Source organism: Oncorhynchus gorbuscha, unplaced genomic scaffold (assembly GCF_021184085.1).
Source record: "Oncorhynchus gorbuscha isolate QuinsamMale2020 ecotype Even-year unplaced genomic scaffold, OgorEven_v1.0 Un_scaffold_1191, whole genome shotgun sequence".
NCBI lineage: Eukaryota > Metazoa > Chordata > Actinopteri > Salmoniformes > Salmonidae > Oncorhynchus > Oncorhynchus gorbuscha.
In genome coordinates this window covers 47501-60000 of record NW_025746045.1, presented here as the reverse complement: position 1 = coordinate 60000, position 12500 = coordinate 47501, and the positions used below count along the sequence as shown (strand labels likewise).

Here is a 12500-nt window from a genome sequence, read left to right as displayed (position 1 = left end):
GGTGGGAGAGGAGGGAGAGAGATGGTGGGAGAGGAGGGAGAGAGATGGTGGGAGAGGAGAGAGAGAGATGGTGGGAGAGGAGGGAGAGAGATGGTGGGAGAGGAGGGAGAGAGACTTGGTTGGGAGAGAGAGAGAGATGGTGGGAGAGGAGGGAGAGAGACTTTGTTGGGAGGGAGAGAGATGGTGGGAGAGGAGGGAGAGAGACTTTGTTGGGAGGGAGAGAGATGGTGGGAGAGGAGGGAGAGAGACTTTGTTGGGAGGGAGAGAGATGGTGGGAGAGGAGGGAGAGAGACTTTGTTGGGAGGGAGAGAGATAGTGGGAGAGGAGGGAGAGAGATGGTGGGAGAGGAGGGAGAGAGATAGTGGGAGAGAAAGAGAGAGATGGTGGGAGAGGAGGAGAGAGAGATGGCGGGAGAGGAGAGAGAGAGTCTTGTTTTTCCAGTCCAGTCTGGTTGGCATACATTTACTCTGTGGTGAGCTGTGAAGAGTCTCTCCCCCTGTCCTCCCTCTCTGACTCTCTCCAAGTGAAACAGGCAAAGAGGCCTTTGTAGTTAACCACCAAGTCATCCCAACTCAAACCACGTCTCTCCATCCACCTGTCCTCTCTCTCTTTCATTCCACCTATAACTTATTCCCTCCTCTTCTCATTCCCTCTCCACTCACTCACTCTTCTACCACACTTCTTTTCCTCACCCTCTCTCTCCCTCCCTGTCTCCCCCCACCCACCCTGTCTCCCCCACCTCCCGTCTTGCACCCCCCACCCTCCCTGTTTCCCCCACCCTCCCGTCTCCCCCACCTCCCCTATCGCCCCCACCCTCGCCCCTCCCCCCACCTTCCCTCTCACCTCCCCCTCTCCTGTTGTGGCTGAAGTCCAGTCTCTGAGCTCATGAGGTTGAGGTTAGCAGCACAGAGAGGGCCTAATTGTGCCAGGGACAACACACACAAACACACACACACACTCCGCTGACTAGGGGTCTGATGTAGCTCTAGAGGAGTGTGGATTAGGGACAAAACACACACACTCCGCTGACTAGGGGCTTGATGTAGCTCTAGAGGAGTGTGGATTAGGGACAAAACACACACACTCCGCTGACTAGGGGCTTGATGTAGCTCTAGAGGAGTGTGGATTAGGGACAAAACACACACACTCCGCTGACTAGGGGTCTGATGTAGCTCTAGAGGAGTGTGGATTAGGGACAAAACACACACACTCCGCTGACTAGGGGTCTGATGTAGCTCTAGAGGAGTGTGGATTAGGGACAACACACACACACTCCGCTGACTAGGGGTCTGATGTAGCTCTAGAGGAGTGTGGATTAGTGTGGAGTCTCTGGTTTAGAAATAGCTGTAGCTAATTATACATGCATGGGAAAAAGGAATGAAGTATCCATAAATGTGTGTGTGTGTGGTGTGTGTGTGGATTAGTGTGACAAAACACACACACTGTGTGTGTGTGTGTGTGTGTGTGTGTGTGTGTGTGTGTGTGTGTGTGTGTGTGTGTGTGTGTGTGTGTGTGTGTGTGTGTGTGTGTGTGTGTGTGTGTGTGTGTGTGTCTGTGTGTGTGTGTGTGTGTGTGTGTGTGTGTGTGTGTGTGTGTGTGTGTGTGTGTGTGTGTGTGTGTGTGTGTGTGTGTGTGTGTGTGTGTGTGTGTGTGTGTGTGTGTGTGTGTGTGTGTGTGTGTGTGTGTGTGTGTGTGTGTTACTGTCCTTGTGGAAATTCTCCATCATGGGGACATGTCCACATGAAGACAATAGCTATTTTAGGCTTAGTGGTTAGGTTTACAGTTAGGGGTTACAATTATGGTTAGGGATAACAATTACAGTTAGGTTTACGGTTAGGGATTACAATTATGGTTAGGTTTACAGTTAGGGGTTACAATTACGGTTAGGTTTACGGTTAGGGGTTACAATTACGGTTAGGTTTACGGTTAGGGATAACAATTACAGTTAGGTTTACGGTTAGGGATTACAATTATGGTTAGGTTTACAGTTAGGGGTTACAATTACGGTTAGGTTTACGGTTAGGGGTTACAATTACGGTTAGGGATTACAATTATGGTTAGGTTTACAGTTAGGGGTTACAATTACGGTTAGGTTTACGGTTAGGGATTACAATTATGGTTAGGTTTACAGTTAGGGGTTACAATTACGGTTAGGTTTACAGTTAGGGGTTACAATTACGGTTAGGTTTACAGTTAGGGGTTACAATTACGGTTAGGTTTACAGTTAGGGGTTACAATTACGGTTAGGGGTTACAATTACGGTTAGGTTTACGGTTAGGGTTTACAATTACGGTTAGGTTTACAGTTAGGGATTACAATTACAGTTAGGTTTACGGTTAGGGGTTACAATTACGGTTAGGGATAACAATTACAGTTAGGTTTACGGTTAGGGGTTACAATTACGGTTAGGTTTACGGTTAGGGATTACAATTACGGTAAGGTTTACGGTTAGGGGTTACAATTACAGTTAGGTTTACGGTTAGGGATTACAATTATGGTTAGGTTTACAGTTAGGGGTTACAATTACGGTTAGGTTTACGGTTAGGGATTACAATTATGGTTAGGTTTACAGTTAGGGGTTACAATTACGGTTAGGTTTACAGTTAGGGGTTACAATTACGGTTAGGTTTACAGTTAGGGGTTACAATTACGGTTAGGTTTACAGTTAGGGGTTACAATTACGGTTAGGGGTTACAATTACGGTTAGGTTTACGGTTAGGGTTTACAATTACGGTTAGGTTTACAGTTAGGGATTACAATTACAGTTAGGTTTACGGTTAGGGGTTACAATTACGGTTAGGGATAACAATTACAGTTAGGTTTACGGTTAGGGGTTACAATTACGGTTAGGTTTACGGTTAGGGATTACAATTACGGTAAGGTTTACGGTTAGGGGTTACAATTACAGTTAGGTTTACGGTTAGGTTTACGGTTAGGGGTAAAGGTAAATAGGATCTTGAAGGGAAATACAATTTAGGTCCCCACAAGTATAGTAAAATATCTGCTTTGTGTTTGTGTGTAAGAGAGCTCAGAGTCAAAGACTATCTCACACACACACACACACACACACACACACACACACACACACACACACACACACACACACACACACACACACACACACACACACACACACACACACACACACACACACACACACACACACACACACACACACACACACACACACACACACACACACACACACACACACACACACACACACACACACACACAGAGAAATGTCTACACTGAGTCGGTAAATGATGAACCCAGATTATTCTGTTTAACTAGCACCAGTTAACCATTACAGCTGTCTGTGGTGTTATGTCCACTGTAATAATGTAGTGACAGTGAAGGGTCATGTCTGTAATAACATACTGTAGTAACAGTGAAGGGTCATGGCTGTAATGACATACTGTAGTGACAGTGAAGGGTCATGTCTGTAATAACATACTGTAGTAACAGTGAAGGGTCATGTCTGTAATAACATACTGTAGTGGCAGTGAAGGGTCATGTCTGTAATAACATACTGTAGTGACAGTGAAGGGTCATGTCTGTAATAACATACTGTAGTAACAGTGAAGGGTCATGTCTGTAATAACATACTGTAGTAACAGTGAAGGGTCATGTCTGTAATAACATACTGTAGTAACAGTGAAGGGTCATGTCTGTAATAACATACTGTAGTAACAGTGAAGGGTCATGTCTGTAATGATATAATGACATACTGTAGTGACAGTGAAGGGTCATGTCTGTAATGACATACTGTAGTGACAGTGAAGGGTCATGTCTGTAATAATGTAGTGACAGTGAAGGGTCATGTCTGTAATAACATACTGTAGTACAGTGAAGGGTCATGTCTGTAATGACATACTGTAGTAACAGTGAAGGGTCATGTCTGTAATGATATAATGACATACTGTAGTGACAGTGAAGGGTCATGTCTGTAATAACATACTGTAGTACAGTGAAGGGTCATGTCTGTAATGACATACTGTAGTAACAGTGAAGGGTCATGTCTGTAATAACATACTGTAGTGACAGTGAAGGGTCATGTCTGTAATGATATAATGACATACTGTAGTAACAGTGAAGGGTCATGTCTGTAATGATATAATGACATACTGTAGTACAGTGAAGGGTCATGTCTGTAATGATATAATGACATAATGTAGTGACAGTGAAGGGTCATGTCTGTAATAACATACTGTAGTACAGTGAAGGGTCATGTCTGTAATGACATACTGTAGTAACAGTGAAGGGTCATGTCTGTAATGATATAATGACATACTGTAGTGACAGTGAAGGGTCATGTCTGTAATAATGTAGTGACAGTGAAGGGTCATGTCTGTAATAACATACTGTAGTACAGTGAAGGGTCATGTCTGTAATGACATACTGTAGTAACAGTGAAGGGTCATGTCTGTAATGATATAATGACATACTGTAGTGACAGTGAAGGGTCATGTCTGTAATGACATACTGTAGTAACAGTGAAGGGTCATGGGCTGTAATGACATACTGTAGTAACAGTGAAGGGTCATGTCTGTAATAACATACTGTAGTGACAGTGAAGGGTCATGTCTGTAATAACATACTGTAGTAACAGTGAAGGGTCATGTCTGTAATAACATACTGTAGTGACAGTGAAGGGTCATGTCTGTAATAACATACTGTAGTGACAGTGAAGGGTCATGGGCTGTAATGACATACTGTAGTAACAGTGAAGGGTCATGTCTGTAATAACATACTGTAGTGACAGTGAAGGGTCATGTCTGTAATAACATACTGTAGTAACAGTGAAGGGTCATGTCTGTAATAACATACTGTAGTAACAGTGAAGGGTCATGTCTGTAATAACATACTGTAGTGACAGTGAAGGGTCATGTCTGTAATAACATACTGTAGTGACAGTGAAGGGTCATGTCTGTAATAACATACTGTAGTGACAGTGAAGGGTCATGTCTGTAATGATATAATGACATACTGTAGTGACAGTGAAGGGTCATGTCTGTAATAACATACTGTAGTGACAGTGAAGGGTCATGTCTGTAATAACATACTGTAGTGACAGTGAAGGGTCATGTCTGTAATAACATACTGTAGTAACAGTGAAGGGTCATGTCTGTAATAACATACTGTAGTGACAGTGAAGGGTCATGTCTGTAATGATATAATAACATACTGTAGTGACAGTGAAGGGTCATGTCTGTAATGACATACTGTAGTGACAGTGAAGGGTCATGTCTGTAATAACATACTGTAGTGACAGTGAAGGGTCATGTCTGTAATAACATACTGTAGTGACAGTGAAGGGTCATGTCTGTAATAACATACTGTAGTACAGTGAAGGGTCATGTCTGTAATGACATACTGTAGTAACAGTGAAGGGTCATGTCTGTAATAACATACTGTAGTGACAGTGAAGGGTCATGTCTGTAATAACATACTGTAGTGACAGTGAAGGGTCATGTCTGTAATGACATACTGTAGTAACAGTGAAGGGTCATGTCTGTAATAACATACTGTAGTGACAGTGAAGGGTCATGTCTGTAATAACATACTGTAGTAACAGTGAAGGGTCATGTCTGTAATAACATACTGTAGTAACAGTGAAGGGTCATGTCTGTAATGACATACTGTAGTGACAGTGAAGGGTCATGTCTGTAATAACATACTGTAGTGACAGTGAAGGGTCATGTCTGTAATGACATACTGTATGACTGTAGTAACAGTGAAGGGTCATGTCTGTAATATAATGACATACTGTAGTGACAGTGAAGGGTCATGTCTGTAATAACATACTGTAGTGACAGTGAAGGGTCATGTCTGTAATAATACTGTAGTGACAGTGAAGGGTCATGTCTGTAATAACATAAGGGTCATGTCTGTAATAACATACTGTAGTACAGTGAAGGGTCATGTCTGTAATGACATACTGTAGTGACAGTGAAGGGTCATGTCTGTAATAACATACTGTAGTAACAGTGAAGGGTCATGTCTGTAATGATATAATGACATACTGTAGTGACAGTGAAGGGTCATGTCTGTAATAACATACTGTAGTAACAGTGAAGGGTCATGTCTGTAATGACATACTGTAGTGACAGTGAAGGGTCATGTCTGTAATAACATACTGTAGTGACAGTGAAGGGTCATGTGCTGTAATGACATACTGTAGTAACAGTGAAGGGTCATGTCTGTAATAACATACTGTAGTGACAGTGAAGGGTCATGTCTGTAATAACATACTGTAGTAACAGTGAAGGGTCATGTCTGTAATAACATACTGTAGTGACAGTGAAGGGTCATGTCTGTAATGACATACTGTAGTGACAGTGAAGGGTCATGTCTGTAATAACATACTGTAGTAACAGTGAAGGGTCATGTCTGTAATAACATACTGTAGTGGCAGTGAAGGGTCATGTCTGTAATAACATACTGTAGTAACAGTGAAGGGTCATGTCTGTAATGACATACTGTAGTAACAGTGAAGGGTCATGTCTGTAATGACATACTGTAGTAACAGTGAAGGGTCATGTCTGTAATGACATACTGTAGTGACAGTGAAGGGTCATGTCTGTAATAACATACTGTAGTGACAGTGAAGGGTCATGTCTGTAATAAAATACTGTAGTGACAGTGAAGGGTCATGTCTGTAATGACATACTGTAGTAACAGTGAAGGGTCATGTCTGTAATAACATACTGTAGTGATAGTGAAAGGTCATGTCTGTAATAACATACTGTAGTAACAGTGAAGGGTCATGTCTGTAATGACACACTGTAGTGACAGTGAAGGGTCATGTCTGTAATAACATACTGTAGTGACAGTGAAGGGTCATGTCTGTAATAACATAATGACATAATGACATACTGTGGTAACAGTGAAGGGTCATGTCTGTAATAACATACTGTAGTGACAGTGAAGGGTCATGTCTGTAATAACATACTGTAGTGACAGTGAAGGGTCATGTCTGTTATGATATAATGACATAATGTAGTGACAGTGAAGGGTCATGTCTGTAATAACATACTGTAGTAACAGTGAAGGGTCATGTCTGTAATAACATACTGTAGTAACAGTGAAGGGTCATGTCTGTAATAACATACTGTAGTGACAGTGAAGGGTCATGTCTGTAATAACATACTGTAGTGACAGTGAAGGGTCATGTCTGTTATGATATAATGACATAATGTAGTGACAGTGAAGGGTCATGTCTGTAATGACATACTGTAGTGACAGTGAAGGGTCATGTCTGTAATGACATACTGTAGTAACAGTGAAGGGTCATGTCTGTAATGACATACTGTAGTGACAGTGAAGGGTCATGTCTGTAATAACATACTGTAGTGACAGTGAAGGGTCATGTCTGTAATAACATACTGTAGTGACAGTGAAGGGTCATGTCTGTAATGACATACTGTAGTGACAGTGAAGGGTCATGTCTGTAATAACATACTGTAGTGACAGTGAAGGGTCATGTCTGTAATGACATACTGTAGTAACAGTGAAGGGTCATGTCTGTAATGACATACTGTAGTGACAGTGAAGGGTCATGTCTGTAATGATATAATAACATACTGTAGTGACAGTGAAGGGTCATGTCTGTAATAACATACTGTAGTGACAGTGAAGGGTCATGTCTGTAATAACATACTGTAGTGACAGTGAAGGATCAATGGGCTAGACAGTGTTCTAGCATCTTGATGGTTTAGTGGTTAGAGGTCTGTTGCATCGAAAGGGTTCAATATGTGCCCCCTTCGTCCCCCACACTCTTCCTCCCCTCTTTTTTATGTTCTTTAAACACACTCTACCCACTCTCCCTCTTCTCTCTCTTTCTCCCCCCCTTCTTTCCCCTCCCCCCATTATTTACTGCCTTGTGGAATGCCTGTACTTCCGTGAGTGATGTCATCAGTTGCCGTCGTCATGGTAACAAAACAAACCTTCAGGCATATGGCCTGTGGATTCAGTCTTTCCCAGCTTGTTTAAAAAAATGGAGGAAAGAAAGAAAGAAAGAAAGAAAGTAAGAAAGAAAGAAAAATGAAGAAAAAAGTATCACTTGTTTCTTTGACCTGAACATTTACGCTATTAGGAGATGGAGGGATGAGGATACACTGGAGGAAGGGGGAGAAGAGGCTCGAGTGAGAGAAAGGCCGCAACCAAGATGGAGAGGGGAAGAGAGAGAGAACAAAAGAGGATGAAGAGGAGTGAGGAACAGGAAATTAGGAAGAAAGAAGAATAGAGGGAATAGAAGGAGGAAGAGGGATGAGAGAAAGAGAGGGATGAGAGAGACAGGGATGAGGGAGAGAGAGAGGGGGATGAGGGAGAGAGAGAGGGGGGGGGATGAGGGAGAGCGGGGGGATGAGGGAGAGAGGGGGGGGATGAGAGAGGGGGTGAGGGAGAGAGAGAGAGAGGGATGAGGGAGAGAGAGAGGGGGATGAGGGAGAGAGAGAGGGGATGAGGGAGAGAGGGGGATGAGGGAGAGCGGGGGATGAGAGGAGAGAGGGGGGATGAGGGAGAGAGAGACTGTAGTCCCTATACATGACATCTGTTAGACTTCTGAAGAGACGAGGTGTACTGCCAGATCTAACTACTCTGTAAATACTGTTTATAAGACAACATCTCCTGCTGTGTGTGTGTGTGTGTGTGTGTGTGTGTGTGTGTGTGTGTGTGTGTGTGTGTGTGTGTGTGTGTGTGTGTGTGTGTGTGTGTGTGTGTGTGTGTGTGTGTGTGTGTGTGTGTGTGTGTGTGTGTGTGTGTGTGTGTGTGTGTGTGTGTGTGTGTGTGTGTACAGTTGTACTTCTCCTGAGCTGGTCCGGGGTGTGATAGTTGCTGCGTGGTTGTCCTGGTAACAACACAAAGCAAAACAGTACCGTAGCCAGGAAAATGGAGGTGTGTGTGTTTACAGCTACTGTGTGTGTGTGTGTGTGTGTGTGTGTGTGTGTGTGTGTGTGTGTGTGTGTGTGTGTGTGCGTGCGTGCGTGCGTGCGTGCGTGCGTGCGTGCGTGCGTGCGTGCGTGCGTGCGTGCGTGGAACCCTGTGATCAGGTCCAAACACCAGAATTATCCAAAGCTTGGAACCCTACAGGTCCATAGAAGACTGGTGATTATGACCTAGTCAGCTTGGAACCCTGTGACAGGTCCATAACAGAAGACTGGTGATTATGACCTAGGTCAGCTTGGAACCCTGTGACAGGTCCATAACAGAAGACTGGTGATTATGACCTAGGTCAGCTTGGAACCCTGTGACAGGTCCATAACAGAAGACTGGTGATTATGACCTAGGTCAGCTTGGAACCCTGTGACAGGTCCATAACAGAAGACTGGTGATTATGACCTAGGTCAGCTTGGAACCCTGTGACAGGTCCATAACAGAAGACTGGTGATTATGACCTAGGTCAGCTTGGAGCCCTGTGACAGGTCCATAACAGAAGACTGGTGATTATGACCTAGGTCAGCTTGGAACCCTGTGACAGGTCCATAACAGAAGACTGGTGATTATGACCTAGGTCAGCTTGGAGCCCTGTGACAGGTCCATAACAGAAGACTGGTGATTATGACCTAGGTCAGCTTGGAGCCCTGTGACAGGTCCATAACAGAAGACTGGTGATTATGACCTAGGTCAGCTTGGAGCCCTGTGACAGGTCCATAACAGAAGACTGGTGATTATGACCTAGGTCAGCTTGGAGCCCTGTGACAGGTCCATAACAGAAGACTGGTGATTATGACCTAGGTCAGCTTGGAGCCCTGTGACAGGTCCATAACAGAAGACTGGTGATTATGACCTAGGTCAGCTTGGAGCCCTGTGACAGGTCCATAACAGAAGACTGGTGATTATGACCTAGGTCAGCTTGGAGCCCTGTGACAGGTCCATAACAGAAGACTGGTGATTATGACCTGAGCTTGGAGCCCTGTGACAGGTCAGAAGACTGGTGATTATGACCTAGGTCAGCTTGGAGCCCTGTGACAGGTCCATAACAGAAGACTGGTGATTATGACCTAGGTCAGCTTGGAGCCCTGTGACAGGTCCATAACAGAAGACTGGTGATTATGACCTAGGTCAGCTTGGAACCCTGTGACAGGTCCATAACAGAAGACTGGTGATTATGACCTAGGTCAGCTTGGAACCCTGTGACAGGTCCATAACAGAAGACTGGTGATTATGACCTAGGTCAGCTTGGAACCCTGTGACAGGTCCATAACAGAAGACTGGTATTATGACAGGTCAGAAGACCATGAAGACTGATTATGACCTAGGTCAGCTTGGAACCCTGTGACAGGTCCATAACAGAAGACTGGTGATTATGACCTAGGTCAGCTTGGAACCCTGTGACAGGTCCATAACAGAAGACTGGTGATTATGACCTAGGTCAGCTTGGAACCCTGTGACAGGTCCATAACAGAAGACTGGTGATTATGACCTAGGTCAGCTTGGAACCCTGTGACAGGTCCATAACAGAAGACTGGTGATTATGACCTAGGTCAGCTTGGAACCCTGTGACAGGTCCATAACAGAAGACTGGTGATTATGACCTAGGTCAGCTTGGAACCCTGTGACAGGTCCATAACAGAAGACTGGTGATTATGACCTAGGTCAGCTTGGAACCCTGTGACAGGTCCATAACAGAAGACTGGTGATTATGACCTAGGTCAGCTTGGAACCCTGTGACAGGTCCATAACAAGACTGATTATGACCTAGGTCAGCTTGGAACCCTGGACAGGTCCATAACAGAAGACTTGATTATGACCTAGGTCAGCTTGGAACCCTGTGACAGGTCCATAACAGAAGACTGGTGATTATGACCTAGGTCAGCTTGGAACCCTGTGACAGGTCCATAACAGAAGACTGGTGATTATGACCTAGGTCAGCTTGGAACCCTGTGACAGGTCCATAACAGAAGACTGGTGATTATGACCTAGGTCAGCTTGGAACCCTGTGACAGGTCCATAACAGAAGACTGGTGATTATGACCTAGGTCAGCTTGGAACCCTGTGACAGGTCCATAACAGAAGACTGGTGATTATGACCTAGGTCAGCTTGGAACCCTGTGACAGGTCCATAACAGAAGACTGGTGATTATGACCTAGGTCAGCTTGGAACCCTGTGACAGGTCCATAACAGAAGACTGGTGATTATGACCTAGGTCAGCTTGGAGCCCTGTGACAGGTCCATAACAGAAGACTGGTGATTATGACCTAGGTCAGCTTGGAGCCCTGTGACAGGTCCATAACAGAAGACTGGTGATTATGACCTAGGTCAGCTTGGAGCCCTGTGACAGGTCCATAACAGAAGACTGGTGATTATGACCTAGGTCAGCTTGGAGCCCAGTGACAGGTCCATAACAGAAGACTGGTGATTATGACCTAGGTCAGCTTGGAGCCCTGTGACAGGTCCATAACAGAAGACTGGTGATTATGACCTAGGTCAGCTTGGAACCCTGTGACAGGTCCATAACAGAAGACTGGTGATTATGACCTAGGTCAGCTTGGAACCCTGTGACAGGTCCATAACAGAAGACTGGTGATTATGACCTAGGTCAGCTTGGAACCCTGTGACAGGTCCATAACAGAAGACTGGTGATTATGACCTAGGTCAGCTTGGAACCCTGTGACAGGTCCATAACAGAAGACTGGTGATTATGACCTAGGTCAGCTTGGAACCCTGTGACAGGTCCATAACAGAAGACTGGTGATTATGACCTAGGTCAGCTTGGAACCCTGTGACAGGTCCATAACAGAAGACTGGTGATTATGACCTAGGTCAGCTTGGAGCCCTGTGACCAGAAGTCCATAACAGAAGACTGGTGATTATGACCTAGGTCAGCTTGGAACCCTGTGACAGGTCCATAACAGAAGACTGGTGATTATGACCTAGGTCAGCTTGGAACCCTGTGACAGGTCCATAACAGAAGACTGGTGATTATGACCTAGGTCAGCTTGGAACCCTGTGACAGGTCCATAACAGAAGACTGGTGATTATGACCTAGGTCAGCTTGGAACCCTGTGACAGGTCCATAACAGAAGACTGGTGATTATGACCTAGGTCAGCTTGGAACCCTGTGACAGGTCCATAACAGAAGACTGGTGATTATGACCTAGGTCAGCTTGGAGCCCTGTGACAGGTCCATAACAGAAGACTGGTGATTATGACCTAGGTCAGCTTGGAGCCCTGTGACAGGTCCATAACAGAAGACTGGTGATTATGACCTAGGTCAGCTTGGAGCCCTGTGACAGGTCCATAACAGAAGACTGGTGATTATGACCTAGGTCAGCTTGGAGCCCAGTGACAGGTCCATAACAGAAGACTGGTGATTATGAACTAGGTCAGCTTGGAGCCCTGTGACAGGTCCATAACAGAAGACTGGTGATTATGACCTAGGTCAGCTTGGAGCCCTGTGACAGGTCCATAACAGAAGACTGGTGATTATGACCTAGGTCAGCTTGGAGCCCTGTGACAGGTCCATAACAGAAGACTGGTGATTATGACCTAGGTC

At 44.8% G+C, this 12500-nt stretch overlaps 1 protein-coding gene and 1 long non-coding RNA gene across 2 annotated transcripts in view; both read right to left on the bottom strand.

Annotated features, from left to right (window-relative positions):
- LOC124021738 (polycystin-1-like) overlaps window positions 1–12500 on the bottom strand; it is a gene marked incomplete at its 3' end in the record, with an annotated part of 147470 nt that overhangs the window by 128141 nt on the left and 6829 nt on the right.
- On the bottom strand, window positions 9964–11313 carry LOC124021739. The gene is made up of 3 exons (XR_006836303.1): window positions 10755–11313; window positions 10259–10650; window positions 9964–10172 (listed from the first exon to the last, which is right to left on the bottom strand). It is a non-coding gene; the product is annotated as an uncharacterized LOC124021739 (long non-coding RNA).